Source organism: Haliaeetus albicilla, chromosome 23, assembly GCF_947461875.1.
Source record: "Haliaeetus albicilla chromosome 23, bHalAlb1.1, whole genome shotgun sequence".
Classification (NCBI taxonomy): domain Eukaryota; kingdom Metazoa; phylum Chordata; class Aves; order Accipitriformes; family Accipitridae; genus Haliaeetus; species Haliaeetus albicilla.
In genome coordinates this window covers 9,681,193-9,698,687 of record NC_091505.1, presented here as the reverse complement: position 1 = coordinate 9,698,687, position 17,495 = coordinate 9,681,193, and the positions used below count along the sequence as shown (strand labels likewise).

The window sequence follows — 17,495 nt, the reverse complement described above, 5'->3', positions numbered from 1 at the left end:
TGGAAGTTAAATTACCTTTCCTCTGAGGAAAAAGAGCTGCACAGAGTCATATTAAATATGGTTGTCTTCAAAGACCACACGACCATACATTTGCCAAAAGTTTAATAGAGCTAAGTTGGCTATGAAGTATGAGCTGGATATTTGAAGAGGTTTCAGCTCTTCAAAGGAATAAGATATTTGGAACAGCTGTCTGATGGGGAGAAGAAACCAAACCCACTTTAAGGTGGAGCTTAGTAAATGAATTAGAGAAATTGCAGGATTGACTTATCTGCAACAAGATCATATTCGGGGAAATAAAATGTTCTTGTAAGTCATTGATTTGCTTCCTGGCATCAGTTTCAGTGATACCTAGCAAAGTTACAAGGTGATCCACGATTTCTAAGAGCCACCACAGTTCAGGTTAAAGGTTACAGGTAACACGGCCTTCCAGAATAAAAGCTGTATTTGTGGTTATAATCCACTTAGACTTTGCCTGTAGGTGGTTTTTTTTTAGTTCTTGTTCCACCATCTACCTCAGATGCTAAATGCCTTTCACTGCAGGAATGAAAGGTAGGAGTCAAACAAGCATTAGTTGATGACATTTCAGATTTCTTCGTGAACTATCCCAGCACCCACAGCCTGCACGCTGTACCTTGGATCCCCGACCATCCACCCCACACTTTCCCACATCCCTGCCCACCACCAACAGCATCCTCCCCATTGCTCCCAACTGACTGTGCCTGAAGCCGATGAGACGCTTTCTCCGTGACTGCATTAGGCACTGGCTTCGGCAATTCCTTCCCAGCAAAACGGTGGGACCGACACGACTAATTTGTCTGCTACTCCCGCAGCGCAGCCTGTGTCTGGGTGTACCCGACGCCTGCCCGGAGTCCTGGTGCCTTCAGCGGAGCGTGGGTGTGCGTGGCCAGCTGCGTGCCTCGGAGCGCAGCCGTGGCCTTGCAGTAGTCCGTAACGAGGGAGGAAAATGAGCAGCGCGACTCTCTTCTGTAGCCATTGGCGGTGACTATACATCATACATACATACACCTACACGTTTGATTTTTCTGCGCGAGTGCGAGCCTTTGCCTCCGCAGCCACGCGAGCCCCGGCCGCTCGCGCCCAGAGGAGCTGCTCGCAGGAGTCTGGAGATCAAAACTCACCCACTGCCTTTAGTCCCTCATCAGACACCAAAGGTATTCACACTCCAGAACAGGCTTCTATGAGCCTTTTATTAATACTGTACATTTCTTGGGTGACTGAAATTACTCAGTTTCTAGCTTGCTGTCTTAAAATTCACAGGGGCTTATTATTAATGGCCCAGTAAAACAATATACAGCCTGTTGTATCTTAATTCAGTAGTCAGTAATGACCAACTTAGAGAAATCATTTTAGACCTATGGGTTTTCTAAGGCCTTTTGAAGGTAATGGCAGTAAAATATGCATATATTAATGTTACTTGCAGAAGGCAGAATATAGTGGCAGTATAAGCAATAATACAGCACTGTGTAATAAAAATTGAAAATTCTTTTCCCTAAGTGTAAATATAAAATACCTCTGGGGGACATATCTAAAGGAAGAGTGTTTCAATAACACATAGTTAAACTCAAAATTATATTTTTCAAAGCTATCCAAGTATAGTCTAATAAATAAACCATAAAATAAAACAACATTTTACAAGGAAGACTCATACTGTATTTCAAGCTTTTTGCCACTCTTAAAATCATTATTTAATACAGACAGTTTTAGTCACAAAATTTCAAGAGTTTATTCAATATCTTTTATGTGCTTTACAAGGTTATTAGAGAATTTATTTTCTCTTTCCCTTACAGATTGGAAGGTGGGCAGTGATATATGAGCTTTCACATTTTATTTATTCACCAAACTGTTCCAGATGTGATCCCATCATTTATCCACTGACACATCAAACCTGCTGCGTGACCTTTACAGTGACCTCTTTACAACATTTGCTTTCATGCTCTTAAAGTTATAGCAGCTTAACAGTGCTTGCTTCAGTGGGAAGACAAGAGAACTGATGGGGGGGGGGGAGCTATAATTTAAAAATAATAAAAACTTAATTCCTCTCCTACAATATGAAAACTAAGTCCAGGTGGTAAACTAGCCAGTGGAGTTATATTCCCAGAAATGTTTCAATCATATTTTACTCCAAACAGTATTTCACTCCATGGACTTGGAATGTACTGGATTTGCACAGGCTAAATTTAGCAGGCACTAAGTCTTTCTCCACTTCTTGTGATTTGTCACAGCAATAGGCATTCTTGGGGTGATATGCCTCTCCTTACTACACATCAGCAAATAGAATGACGGTCCATCTGCAGTTTTCCTTCTTAAAGGGAAAAAATTGCTTATAGTGCATCCAAAATTTCCGTTAACTAAAAAATAGCTACATCATTATGACCTTAGCATTATGCACAAAAAGAATTTTGGCGTCATGTCTTAGGGATTCAGTGAGTACACAAAATTATTTCAGGTACAGATCATTCATTCCAGCCAGCTCCCAAAGCCCTGACCTGGCCAGCTGGGAGCTTCCAAGTCTGGTGAACTTTTCCTTAGTATTTTTTTGGTTTATGTACTTCCACATTTGGGCTGATACCAGCAGTTGCGGTTGCCTCCATTGTGGTTCACCCAATATTTATGGCCCAAGAGGTAGCAGGGAGTATCAAGAAGTGAGCACACCTACACACATATGCATACATACCCCCCCACACACAGCCTGAATCCAGGGGAGTTCTAGCCAAGGGATGAAGCTCTGATAGCACGAAAAAGATGCTGCACGCCTTCTAACTAACAACTCCCCACACTTTAATTTCACTTAGAAAAATTCCCACCGACTTAAACAGAAGTGTTCAAGTAATGTGTAAGTAAGAAATAAGTAAAACCTGGGAAAGGCTGCAGTGAGAACTTCTGGATGGCCTCTTGGTTTCCATGTGCTCAGCTCTTTGCTCTACCCACACCCACTGCAGATTCATTTCACAAGAACGTCTGAATTTTTGGATTCATATCAAAGCAAAACCTGAATCGTGAGGCACTGAAGAACCCCCCCAACGTTTTTCCTTGTCCTCTTCTCCCTTCCCTCCCTCCTGATCACACAGGTGATCGCGAAGGTGATCAGGATATATATACCACTGCGGGGCAGACATCTGACCAGCCCGACATACCAAGTCACCTGAGCCCACACTGCGGAATTACCATGTAAAAAAAAAAGAGGACCGGAGTAATCCCTGCAACTGCCTTTCAGGAAACCCTCCCAGAGCTATATACCTCTGGTTAACCCAAACATGGGCTTCTATTTCAGTGACTTTTAACACAGACCTAAACACCGAGCTGAAGCTGAGCCTGTAAGATTTACACGCAAAGTAGAAAATCAGATTCACTCCTGCCACCTTTTTTCCCCCCTCTGTAACACAATGTTCTGAAACTGGGTTTTACTTTTTTTTTTTTAATTGTAGAAATAATGAGGTTTCAGAGTAAGACCTTAAACAGCCTTTTTTTGCAATATTAGTTCATCAGTAATGGAAAAATGACATCAAAGAAAACACGCTTGTTTCTTTAGGTGTAAATCAAAACACAAAGCAAAGCTGGTAGAAAAACAATGCATTAAGCTCGTGTGCTTTGAACACAGATGAACAGTACAAATAGTAGATCTGAAGATGCCAGCAGGAGAATATTACGAAGCTATCTGGAAGTACCGCTTCCAGGTTAAGTGATCACAGAAAGATTACAGTAACACATCACCACTAAGTGATTAATTCTCAGAAAAAAAAAAAAAAGAAAGGTGCAGCCCTGTTTTGATCACTTCTCTAGTTTACAGGCTTACATTTCAGCTGGAGTCATACTTTAAATAAACAGAGCTGAGATTTGAAACTTTTTAAATAACACTCAGAAATAAAATTCAAGTGAGCTCCCCTGCTCGCTTTCTATCGCTTATCCCTGCTGGCAAAGGAAATGCAACTGTTGGCTCTTGAAAGCCACAAATTTGCAAGGGTCTGGGGCGTGAGCTGGCAGGAGGCTCAGGCTCCTCGATGTTTGTAATTGAAAAGGACATGAAGTAATGAAGTAATTTCCCTGTCCCTATTCTCCATGTTTATCAGAGGCCTGTCTGCAGTGGAGGAAGGGTGACAGGGTAATCTGAGCCTTCACAGAAAACCTGCTTTTTCTCTAAAGTTATTTAGATTTCCATGAGCGCTGGCAGAATTTTGGAAGGAGTCCAGGCGAATGAAGGAATTTGGCTGCTCTGAAAATATCATACAGGAACTTTAAAAATTGAACTGATTTATGCCCTGTAATGTTTTCAATACTGTATAAATTAAGTTTGAGTTCCTAGCCTGGATTTTAAGAAGAAATTTTATATGTTATGAGCCATGAAAGAACTAGAGGAAAAAATATCTTATTGTATGATAATTCCACCTCTCCTATAAGAAGTGCTAGACTTTGCATATATAATGTGTTCAAAGGAATAATATGGAAAATGCATTACTTTGTAGCATCAAAGGATGTTCCAGAATACCTTGAGGTCCTGACAGCTATTTGGAGTTTGCTAATATCACACAGCTCTGTGAAATGTATTAGCAATATGAAGTTTATATGTTCTGTTCACCACTGAATAACTGTAGAGCTGGCCTTGGGAACACTGTAGGCTTCTAAAGGGCGGCATCTAGAAAGTGTAACCTAATTGAAGGGAGAAAATTATCTCCTGCAGAGGGCTGCTTAAAGCCACCTTTAGTCTTTCATGTGCAGATGGCAACGTCTGGGCTTTTTTCCCTCGTGGACATGCTAGCCTACGTCAAATACTCTGAGCAGCGACTTCCACGGCATAGTCTCAGGAAGTCCTCTAGCGTCAATAAACAGCCATGTGCTTTCTGAGGCTTTATGATAAACTGTGAGGTTTTCAAAGGAACCACAATTTGTACATCTAACAAACATAAATATGTTTATCCATGGTGCCTTGTCCTCAGCCAGAGGGAGATACAGTTGTAAATAGCTAAATGTATTTTCCTCTTTTAATCAGCCATGGACACAACCTCAGCTGGGGATCTAAAGGTTGAGTCACAGTTGATCCCCGATTTGATTAATCACTGGCCTCCTCGGAGGCTTGAGTCTTGTTTCTGGTTCAGAGGTCAGCCCGTACAAAAGGCCATTACCAGCGAGCCAGCCACCTCTGTGCTAACAAACATAGAGTGCAAACCAACGCCACGAGCGTGAACCAGAGAGCTGCAGAACACGCAGCTTAGTGCTTAAGCTGGTCCCCAGCTTCGGGCCCTGAGGAGAAGCATCAGGAGGCTGAGAAGAGGTAGCTGCTGTTCAGAAGTGTGAAAACAGAAGCTTAGGAGGAGATCGCTTTCTTCTGGAGCCTGAAAGAATAATCGGGAAGTTAGCAGAAACCGACAGAGTCACCGCAGAAGTGAAATTATGAAATTAAAGCTGTGCTGGCTGCCAGACCTCCCTCCAAGAATTTAGGAGAGCGATGCAGGTGAGGAGCTGTTCACCAGGCAGCCAGGAAAGAAAAAAAAGTTATTCATCAGGCAACTCTTCAGAAGCCAACGTGTACCTTCAGCATGCAAATACGCACGGGGTTGTCACTGGCGTTTCCTACAGAGAGGAAGGGAACAGAATCTATTGTCTGCAACTGCTGTTACACATCACTGTTCTTCCATCTCTACACTTTGAGTCATCTTTTCAAAAAAGAGCTCTAAATTTTCTGGTTGCAATCTTCAGTCCATGATTACTTGTTAGCAGTGTCATCACCTGGCACATATTTGTGTGCAAGCATCCAACTCCACGCCTTTCCACATGCAAATGAGACAACTATTATACCGAAGCTTTGGTACAAATGATTGTGCATAGGCAGATTAAAATAATTTTAAAAAAATAAATTAACAAGAGCTATGCTCTTCCAGGACAGATGTTTCTCTCTCTCTTTCTCTACTGTGTGCTGTTCATGGCGTTTAAGATATATATTGTCACACAGTCCTTTGAATCAAGGCAACAACTCCTCTCTTCCTGCCTTCTGTGACATTAATAGCTTCAACCCCTTTTTGCCTGTTGGGACAGGCAACAATCCCACCCTTTCAGCAAGCCATCATGCTACGAATATACCTTTCTCTTTTTCCAAAATGCACAGTTCTTCCCCCCACAACATGTCCATAATCCTGGCGTGCCTAAAGCATGAACAGGAACTAACCCCAGACCAAAACCACCTTTTATACCTGTGAAAATGGAACGCCATAAAATCCAAAGCTGTTCTTAGTTCTGTGGAGAAACCTAGAAATTTAAACTATTGGGAATGGGTGTTTCCACAGAGACTCCCAGCAGAGTGAAGAAAGCTCCAGATTTACAGTGTAATTAAAATTACATTTTTCCGTTATATTTTCCACCGTGTGGCTTTTTTTTTTTTCCTCTGCTGTAGTATTCTGCAGGCCTTAAAGAAGTGTCCCTGTATCTCAGTACACAGAGGTCTTGGGATATTACTTGAAAACAGTACACCAAGAGGAAATTGTGCAATCAATTCCATGAGAATGCCTCCCTCAGCAATAAACACTGCCTGTGCCAAATAAATGGGTGATGTGCGTCATAAATTTCCTTTTCCTGTCAGAGCAGCCACAAGAAATGGATGAAGTTATGCACATTTGTATAAAAATAAAAATGTGTTATTTGCTCTACAGCATACTGCGGACAGGGCACTGCAAGCACCGAAGAGCTGCAGAGCGCCTGCTCGGGCTCCCAGCACCGAGCAGCCGAAGGCAGAACTCCCCACACACAAAGGAAAGCACATCCAGCTTTTCTCAGTCATATTATGCCAGTTCCAGCCTAACTGGTCACAAACGTTGAAGGAATGCCTTAATTTTTGCATTCAACTTAAGCCCCTATCAAAGACCTCTTGTTAAAGAGGAGGTGTTTACCACTTGCTGCAAATCAGACCTAGGCACAGAGTCTTGGCTGAACAGCCCAAGCTTGACAGTCCAAAACCACTAGCTGCTGGACTGACAAGTCAGGATCTTTTATTCTCTTTTTTTTCTAGGTAGTATTTTTCCCACTGACTGAACCTACAGAGTGAGAAACTTGCTTTGCATTTACATCAAAACAACATAACCCACCACCCTTACACACTAAGTTCAGCTCCTCATCTGGCGTAGATAAGCACAGGACACCAACTTTAATGCCACTCGGAAAGTTCGCCCCAAATGGGGATACAGACTATGGCAACAACACAATTTTGGACTACTTTATTCTATTTATTTTACTATTCTTTATTCTACACCATTCCAGGGTTGTTCCTAACAGCAGAAGAGTCTTACTCACTGCGATCGACGGTGAGACCGTCTGACCAAGTGCCTGCGCAGTGATGCCATCCGCAACCCCTTGCACATCTCCAGAGACTGTTCCTGCCCAGGACACACACTGACACGAAGCGGTATCACCTCTGCCTCTCCATCGCCTCTGCTCGCATCCCTCCTCAGGAAACAGCTCTTCTTTACAAGCCGCTTCCATAAGATTCCTGGCTCAACTGGGGGAAAGACAGAGCTGTCAGCGCTGATATATTAGAAATACAATTCAAGCAGCTGCTATTTGTGTTTTATTTTTAGACGACTTTATTTTTTCCCCTCAGACTGATCTCAATTTCTATAATATTATTCTTTCTTCTAGGTCAAACAACATCTGCTGTACAAAAAGGAAAGTAAACTCATTTGCATTATCAAGTTTATGTCTTTCCATTTATATTTTTCTTTAGTTGCCTCACTAGGAGTTGCCCTGCTCTGCCCTCTGATACTTCATGAACTACCAGGTCCGTAAGATCTTGGCTTGACTTTAGCACAGGCCTTAACCTGATAAACCACAACCGCTCCCCAGCAGGATTTACAGGCTGTGTCCATACCTCCCCGAGAAGCGGGGAGCGGAGCAGCGACGGGTGCAGCACCTTCCTCCCACCCTCGCTGCCTGCTCCCACGTGCCGCGGTCCGCGCTGACAACCTGCTGTCCCTGCTGCTGCTGAGGGCTCGCTCCGGCCGCCAAAGAAGTCAGCGGTGACTGCCTTTAACAGTCAGCGCAGGCACAACTATAGTCTGTCAAAAAAACATATAGAGGCAGAACGTCAGCAACTGTAAACTGGCATAACTCTCTAAAGCATGCTGTCAACTACACCAGCTGGGCATCTAGCCCTGGGCTGGCTGTAGGACTGGTACCAGCGAGCAAGGGGACTCTGTCCTGTTAGGGCTCACAAACAGTGAACCAAACCAATCCAGAAAGTGAAAATCAAGTTCCTACATCCGAACCTGATTTAGTCCAGCAAGAGCAAAGCTATTCAAACTCACGGAGGGCTCTGCAGCTCTGGCTCTGGCCTCTGTGCCTGAGGACCACTGGCAGCACTCAACGCCTTTGTTTTGCTCTTCTACTTCTCAAAGAATAGAGCCAGAGGAAAAAAAAATTAAAAGGAAAAATCCCAGCTCTTTGGAGGCATTGGAGATTAAATCAATGGCATTGATTTGATCCCAGCTGGCATTTCATACACTGAAAGGCCAATCTCTCCCCTTCCAAGTAAAAAGTTAGAGCAAGCAGGACAGAGAAAGATAACAGCATTTGCCCAGATGCGTTCCTCACAAGCAAAGATATTCTTGTGTTGGCCGCTTCTGAGAGGAGCAATTGGCTCAGCCGTCAGAGGACAGATCCACACAAGAGCCAGTGAATGAAGGACCCTCTTGCCTGGAAGGACAGGTAGGGACCTCGGGAAGCCAAAGAAAACTCTGATGATGCCCCATCATTTTTCCTGTGGCTCATACCTGACCTTTGGTGCTTACTTCCCCCCCCTCTGCTGCTACCTCTGTTTTTCAAGCAATAACAAGGATCAGAGCTGTAATAGTTTCCATCACATCTTTCATAAAAAAAACGCTTGACTTTTCCATAAGGCTTTGCTCTAAGAAAATGACAATTTACAAACATGAAAATCTTTGCTGGTACTTCCTAAGGTTAAAGAAAAAAAAGGCTATCTCCATATGTTCACATTTGTTCTTTTAGGTAAGTAAGCATGTTCCCTGTAATTCTACTAAACTGCTAGGACATGATGGATTTCCACAGCAGACTTTCTCCCCCTGAAGACAGTACAAAGAGCCCTCATGCACAGAAAAGAGCACGCAATGTGAACAACCACGTGCAGAACTGATTTTCATTCTGGTCTGAACCTTCCGTATATTTCTGAGCAGCAGCAAAACCTTTATTGCTGATCATGAGAGCAGTAATTTTGCTAGCACACAGCTGGCCACGGGAACATCCCCCCAGTTGTTTACGCTTTCTGCTGAGGATGCAATCTCAGAGGAGCACACGAACACCCCTCCAAGCTCTCCTCCTCCCAGACACAGCTCAGGTGGAAATACGAAGCCAGCCTAAGTTCACTTCCAGAGGCGTCGTGAAAGACACTTTCCTGCTGAAACACAGCAGTTGCTCCTCCCAACAATGTTCCCTTTTTGAGACCAAACTAAGATGCATCCTGCGGGTGAGGGTGCAACCTGCCTGCCGTCTCGCTGTAGCACTGGTGGCTCTCAGTGGGAGGATGGAGGCAGCTACACCATCTCCCATCCTCAAGGGTTGCTGCCCAATCCACTGAGTGCTTATACTCAGACAGGTGAAGTCTTGCAGGTCTTCAGTCAACACACAATCCAAAGGCCAAATATCTGCAAAAATGAAACGTTCCCAACAGCATCTCTTTCACCTAGATGTTCTTGTTGAAACTTGATGGGGAACAGACACTTTTGCTGCAGACGGTAACAATGAGAGCATCCTGCGCCCGCCCCTTTGCTTCACGGCCAGCTCCAGCCCAGAGCAAGGCATGGACCTCCAGGCTCTGTCATGGCCAAAGTCACCGTCTGCCGAGCCACCCCAGAAATCAAAGGGGAGGATTCAGAGGGAGATTGTGGACTTGCATCTATAGCCTAGAATTATACTGCTCCTGGTCTAGAAAAACACTCCTGGGAGTTGCGAAAGAGCGGGATTTTGTACAATGGTTTGAATAGTTGATGGTTCCAGTCTAGTCAAAAAGCCTCACAAGAAGGCCTGATTTTGGAGCTTGAAGTATTTCTGCTCCCAAAGGGCACTAGGGTATGGAGAATCATGCCACAGTTTTTATGGTTAACTGAACATTTCTTTTCAATCTCTGAAGGGCTTGGGATTTGTTTGAATTGTGAATGATGGCTCATGTCCCAGCTCTGTGTGTGACATACTCCTCCAGTGACAAAGTTCACACACTGAGCCTCAGTCAAGAATCCACACATACCCTGAAAGCTGCTGGCACCCACAGCGTATAATTAAGATCATATGAGACTCGGCATTTCTTTCCCTTGCCCAGCTACATCCAAGAAAAGGGCCAAATGACTCTCTTTGCCCTTAAGATTTGGAAGGTAAGTCCTATCATTTGGCTTTTCCTTACAAACCTTCATTTCCAGCTGTAATTTCTATTTAAATGTTTCTTTACACTCTCCACAACAACCATTGTCATGGTACATTACGGCATGACCATTTCCCGCAAGATAGCAAGGCAATATTTTCAAAAGCAGCTAAAAGAGTTAAAAACACAAGTTTCCAGTCAAAGTCTTTCCAGGATAAATGGTTCTATGAGCAGGGAAGTTACATGAGCAGCACAACGTGGATCCTCACCTCAGTGGTGCCAAGAGATTATTTTGGCAAGTTACTCTGAAGACCTGAATTTAAAGGGATAAAAGGTTGGTTTTGCAAGTTGAAATAGCAAGGATAATTCCACAGATTTTATAGCAACAGCCAATTCTGCTCCAGGAGATTTAAACGGCAAGAATAATAACCAATTTCCCTTTTCTTATTAGACACCTCTTTTATCATTTTGTGCATCAGCCTGTTGATCGTTGCATTGGTTAATGAAGAGAAAAAAAAGCATTATTTTAGAGAAATATTAATTGCTGTCATTTAAGCTGCTGTCATGATTGTGACTTATAACTAACAGCTTAGGGTACATACAAACCCAAAATGCTCAGCCTTCCTCCAGTGGTCAGGGCTGGTTAAGAGAGAACAGAAGTAATGGGTATTATGACAGTTTGTCAAGTGCATTTCTTACCTGGCACAACTGTGTTGTATTGACTGGCTCTGGGCATTGATTGACAAGCTTACCCTAATCCGAGGGAAAGCAAAATAAGATTGTCTCTTGTACAGCTCAAATGAAATCAGCTGTCCTCTATAGCTGGGTAAATTCAGAGCAACTTGCTGAACTTGCTCTGAATGTACACCAGTGAAAACAAAGGAAGATTTTGGTTCTGAATTTTTATGATTGGAAACAGCCATAGCATTGTGAACTCCTTTGGGTGTGGAAGGAAAGCCACATCTGAGAGTTTCGATGGTCAGTTTGTGTAATATTCCATGCCCTGCCTTCAGTTTGATTGCTGAGCTTCTCCTCTTCCGCAGTAACGACTTTGATTTCTTTTCATCCAAATCTATTGGGAAAAAAGTATTGTTCACCCTACTGCACAGTCTGTAAAACTTGTACTACTTAACGTAACAACCCCTTCACTGGAGATGGGCCTCCTTCAGGAGGCAGAAGCAGCAAGGTGACTAAATAGTCTCACTTCCCAGGCAGGGGTGGAGGAGAAGCAATATATTAGGGAAAGACAAACCAACCCCCAGACTAGGGGTAGGGGAGAAAGAGGGAAGAAAAGAGGAAAAACTAAAAGAGAAAGAAGAGATGGAGGGAAGAGAGCAAGGGAAAGCCAGAGAGAAATAAATACTCGGGAGAAAAATATAACTGACTTCAGAATTCCCAACCTCTGTTAGAGCTTAAAGGGAAACTCTTTGTGCTCCTCAGATTTCCTCTTTAGATGATGAATGGACGGGGTGGGCAGAAGCCTGCAGAGGAAAACCCAGAGCTCTCACCTTTGTCCACAGGCTGGGTTCTGCAGGGCTGCTCTTTGTTGCCTTATGCTACAGCACACTGGTACAGTGGCCAACACTGCTGACAATATTCCAGGTGGGATCTAATGCCTTTTACAGCAACAGACACATAGCTGCTTTGGTTTTTTATCCTGTCCCTCCATTAACGCAGCTTCGTCTCTTGCTTGCCTTTTTACTACAGCTGTGATCTAGGTGGACAGTTTCAACGATTTTTCCAAAAGAAACTACCCCCCCCCCCATCAAATCCCTCTCTTAATCCCTCTGCTGAATGCTTGCTCTGTTTAGCACCTATTCCCAGTCTGATTTCCTGCATGCAGATTAATTACTTTACATTTCTCCACACTGAACTCCATTTTGCTGTTTGTTAGTAGAGTCATGGAAGAGATTTTGGCCCTGGTGAGTCTGATAAGGCTGTGCCCTGCCTTGGGGAGACCTTGCACCAAATTATCTCTTCCCTCAGCCCACTGCAAAGCCGGAGTAACTTCTCAGACATCAGCAGCTTCACATTTACAGTGTCTCTGAGGAGCAGGCTCACTGTTTTCAAAGCCCAGCAAATACACTGACTGCTCTGAAACACAAGGCAGCACAGCAGCGTGGCAGCCGCTCGCCATGGCCCCAGAGACACCGGTGACTCTGGACCATGCTGACAACTGCTCCCACCCAACAGAGACATGAAAGGGCTCCTGGCTGATCAGGCTGGGAAGACAGAAGGGGGTCTAAGTAGGATGCTTTGCTGCTGGTGGTGCCAAAGCTGGCCTGCCTTAGCGACACGAGCATGGTGGGGCACCTTTGTGCTGTCTGGATTACACATTAGAGAGGTCCTGAAACAGTCCCAAGAACAGCCTTCTGCCAGCTTGAAAAGTTTTCATCTGTGCTTATTGTCTCATACCTGCCCTTGAGCTGGTTTTGATCCCACAGCCTCTATTACCTCCTCTTCCTTTACCTTTTGCCTTAGCTATTAATCTCTGATGTGGAACTTTGTGAAATGCTCTTTGAAACTCTAAGCGCACTGCTCAATTCCCCTTATCTAGCCTGGCAGCAATATCTTCAAAGAACTCCAGGAGGTTAGTTAAGTATGACCTCCTCTAGCTTCAAGCTCAGCTTCCCAGCAAGCCCTTCACTTCATTGCTAGAGATGAGAGGAAGAGGACGGGGAACTCTGGGACAAAGAGGCACATCACTGTTACAATAAAGCCAGCAGCAGACACAGCACTGCTCCTGCTGCCCAGCACATTTTTAAATTACATTGGTGACGCCACACTCTCCAACTGCACCTTCTGTTTTACAAGGACCCAACGCGAATCGTGTCTCGCAAGCAAGCTGCCACTACCCACAGAGGGGAGGACTTTCAAAGGGGCACCAGGGATTTCTGAAATAAAGCTGAGGACCCAGCTGCACATCCTGCACCTTTGGATACCCCCTCAAGCCCCTTCCATGCCTGCCTGTTGTCAGGTTCTCATCTTTCATGCCCTCCAACCATGGATCCATTTTAGACTTATTTAAGGCTACAGGAAATGTTTTCACCATGAGGATGCCCAAACACTAGAACAAGCCTCCCAGAGAGGTATCTCCATCCTTGGAGATATCTGAAAATCAGTCAGTCAAAGCCCTGAGCAACACTGGCTATCTTCAAAGTTGGCCCTGATTTGAGCAGGAAGGTGAACTGCAGGATATATTAGAATAAGGCTTATTGGTGATTTTTATCTTCCCTTTGGACCCAGCTCCATCTTCCAGCTCCCAACTGGTGAGTCCAGGAACCCAAGCCTAATTGTAACCTGTCCACTGCCCTTCCAGAACCTCAGCTGGATTAGGTACAGCTTGGCGAGTTCCCTCCTTTCTGCATCAGCCTGAGCAGAATTTAAAGTTTATCTCTGTAATGAAGTGAGTCCACGTTTTAATTCCACCTCCACTTGCGATGTGCAGAATTTCCCCTTGCACTATGCTTCTTGCTTCCTCACAGAGCACCTTGCTGTGTTTCCATTCACACATCATCTCTTGCTGGTTTCTCATTTACATCATAATACCAGAGTTGCTGTTTACACTGAGCTGCACAAAGGTATGTTTTACATCTTACTGTGGTGTGATCATTAACATCACATTGCTGGCCCCAGGGAGTTTCATGACTGGATTCAGATCCATCTGTCCTGTGTTCCCAACAGGGGTTCCCCCTGCAGGCCTGAATATTTTGGCAGAAGACAATTCAAAATGTGCAAAACACTACATGTCAGGCAGAATGTGTTACCTTAAATGACGATCTATTGTATGAATGTGCTTGTTGTTTTGTATCTTACCTCTTTTAAGAGCAGCCTCTTCAGAAATCATGGTCCAATCTATGCTGCATCACAATAAAAGTGCTAGGTATACCTGCAGTGAGGTAAACTCCCTTAACATTCTCAATTTATACATAAAGTCCCCCCAAAAGAATTTTAAAAAGACACGAGAGAGATTTCCTTATTTACAACTGATACAAGGTTAGTAGATTTTGGTGCATTCTCTTTATAGGTTTGCATCTCAAAGGTATATATAATGCTTCTACCACCCATATCTGCATAGTCTGTCTGGAAACTAAAATAAAAGACACACACAGCGTTGCCTCAGATTTAACCCACAGAGCCACAGACCGATATAGCTCTGAGCGTTAATCATGGGGGGAACCAGGTGTTGCAAATGTGCTAGCAGCCACGCTGTCCATGGGCAGCGGGATCCAGGCAGGGGGAAGGAGACATCTGCTTTGGAAGTAAACATCCACCTGGCAACCTAGGTGAAAACAAGAGCTATGGAGAAAAATGAGGATGGTGAAATACGTCTGTTCCTTATAGGAAGTCCTGTAGAGGTTCTGTCACTTCGAGGGTTGGTTTCAGTAGGAGATAGTCCTTTTTTATTTCTCCTCAGTTGTGTTTACACCTAGGGCTTACTGCAGCTGCCCTTGAATTCCCTTCCACTGTGCCTATCTACCATTTGCTCAAGTACATTAGATCAGATCCCTCAAGATAACATTTTAAGGAACATGTGTGGATGGACAAAATCCAGCCATTGTTTTACCTTCAAGTGTGAGAAGAGAACTTAGCTCAGTTTCTGCCCTCTCCTCCTCTATGTACTTGGAGGAAAAAGACACCTTCATCTGCACTGGTGGGAAATGTCTCTTCAGCTTTGAGGACAAAAAGTCATTCCTGACACTTGGCACAAAGTAGGCTCAAAACTACAGCCTGAAAGTGGCTGGGTTCTGTGAAGGAAATATGAAAAAAAATAAATTACTAGCGGAAAAATAAATTTGACAGAACTTATCCTAAACATTAGCAATCTCTGTAGGCTTCTCAGAAGTTGCAAGGCACACACTTGCAAACAGAAGTGCCCTCAGGAGAGATCCACAACACAAACTGGGCCCCTAGGCTGGCTTTGGGCTGCATCCTTTCATCTGTAACACACAGCTCAGGCTGACCTTTAACTAGGAAAAATAAAAAAGGGAGGTGACTGTTACTGAGTCACACAGAGGGGAAAAAATAAGGTGTGAATTACGATGGGGAAGAATGGAGAATATTTAGAAAATCCTAGGAGGCAGAATATTTTGAGAACGCTTCTGGGTAGGGCAGACACACAGCAGCGCTGGTTTTGCAGAAGTGGTTGCTTTGGTGCAAGTTTGTCGCTGGGTTTCCCTAGGTTTTCTCAGGATAGATGCCTGAAGTCTGAGATTTCAAAATCCACAGGCGCTTTTGAAAATCTTGATTCCTTGTATGTTCCCGCAGTGCTCCAATCGCTGTGTAGCCTTGAATTTACTCAGCATTAAGTGCTGCTGTAAGGGTCAGGACAGGTATCTGTCTAGGAAGTTGCTGGGTCCAGATCCAAAAGATTCAGGCCCCAGGACCTGGCAGGGAAACTCCACCTCACCCTCTACCCCCACTGCAGGTAACAAGCTCAAAGAGAGAGAGGGAGAATCCTCAGCATCTGCCCAGTGCTTGTAGATGATAAAGAATTAAAAAATCTCAGGATCGTTCTTTTTCCTTCAGTGTAGGGCTACAAAGTCAATATAATAGTGTTGCACGGCTACTCAAACTGGCTTTAAACAAACTGTGGTACAGCCAGCAACACAGCGATGATAGTAGCACATTATCCAGCATAGGCTGGATAGTAATCATCACCAATTTATTCACTTTCTTGGGAGACCTTTGCAACCAATGGTGGCCACTGTCTATCCTTCCCTACGTCGCTCACCATACACGGGGTAGGTGACCTGCAGCTAGTTCAGCTACACTTGTATCTACTCGTGCCTACAGGAGGAACTGAAAAACCCTCCCAGCTGACTTACGTCCACGCATATCACCCACTTCGCACACTCAGACGGGGCTCCAGATCCCTGCCCTCGCCGACAGGCCCGAAGCTGCCTTTACTTGGGGCTGCAGGGGAGAGCCCAGAGACTGCGCCTGCTGCAACGCGACTTCGTGCCAGTCAGAAGAGTCGTGTGGAAGGTGGAGGAAAAAAAAAAAAAATCACCGAGAATTAATCAAGCCATCATCAGTGGCTCCAGGTGCAATAGCTGTACAAGAAAAACAAATAAATCAACCCATGGTTAAAAATAGCCCTTTTGATTACTGTCTTCAGTCTTCGTCTAAAGACAGCATAACGACATAACGTTCTCTCAGGAACTAACCCTTGTCCAATATTTTACTGCTCCTGCCCTTAGAGCAAGTCAATATTGCAGAAGATAGAGAGGTAGATTGATTAGAGGTAAGAGATACCTGTACTGTACACATTTGCTCTTGCCGGGCCCAGGACACTGCCCACAGGGGTCACGGGAGGGATCCCCAGTACCCGCACAGCCTGATGGCCATGCACAAGCCCTCACGGCCAGAAAGCCACGTCAAGCGAGTCCAGCAGTTGACCAGGCGGTCAAAGGCAGTAAGTAGTCGTTTTGGACAACTGACCTCGTAGGAAACATTTATGTTGATACCCGCATCTCACACCAGGACCTGCAATAGTCCACCTCCAGGAACCCACACCTACCCGTATCTGCAACTTAACGTTTTACAAAATACATCTTCAACGAGCTGTGTTGTCTCTGAGGCAGCTATCGTTGCTGGCAGTCTCTGCCAACGGTCAGGTTCTAATGGTATTCGTAAAATGGAAGAAGTATAAAAGATAAAAAGCAGGAATACAAGTAATACGTTGTTAATTTTCTAACCCCTTTAGATTAATTTTTAAATATTACCATATCCGTAAGAGAAACGTCACTTTCACTGGTGTTATCGTTTCTAGCAGACTCTCACCTAGGTTCTCCAGCCTAAGCAGGAACTCCAAGTTTAACGCTTAAAACCAAACCCACCAACCGATCGGATGTCAAAATGTTGGCGACCCGTGACTACCGGCGGGCTCCGTTCGCCCGCCTTATCTCCAGGTGCCCGGCGGATGGACCTGCCGTGCTGCCCCGGAGCCCAGCTCCGCGGGGCGGCGGGCCGGGCCGGGGGGCAGCCGGCTGCCGGCAGCCGCGGCGGGGGCGGCGGAGCCGGGGCGCGGAGCCGGGGAGCGGAGCGGGGGCGCGGAGCCGGGGCGCGGAGCGGGGGAGCGGAGCCGGGGCGCGGAGCCGGGGCGCGGAGCGGGGGAGCGGAG

General features: G+C 44.9%; 2 long non-coding RNA genes across 2 annotated transcripts; both read right to left on the bottom strand.

Annotated features, from left to right (window-relative positions):
* Positions 1 to 1,825: 1,825 nt before the first annotated feature.
* LOC138690717 (uncharacterized) lies at positions 1,826 to 12,151 on the bottom strand. Its single transcript, XR_011329493.1, has 3 exons — positions 11,069 to 12,151; positions 7,297 to 8,057; positions 1,826 to 5,348 (listed from the first exon to the last, which is right to left on the bottom strand). It is a non-coding gene; the product is annotated as an uncharacterized lncRNA (long non-coding RNA).
* Positions 12,152 to 14,185: 2,034 nt separating this feature from the next.
* LOC138690649 (uncharacterized) lies at positions 14,186 to 17,286 on the bottom strand. Its single transcript, XR_011329406.1, has 5 exons — positions 17,098 to 17,286; positions 16,893 to 16,992; positions 16,198 to 16,326; positions 14,937 to 15,117; positions 14,186 to 14,258 (listed from the first exon to the last, which is right to left on the bottom strand). It is a non-coding gene; the product is annotated as an uncharacterized lncRNA (long non-coding RNA).
* Positions 17,287 to 17,495: the final 209 nt, after the last annotated feature.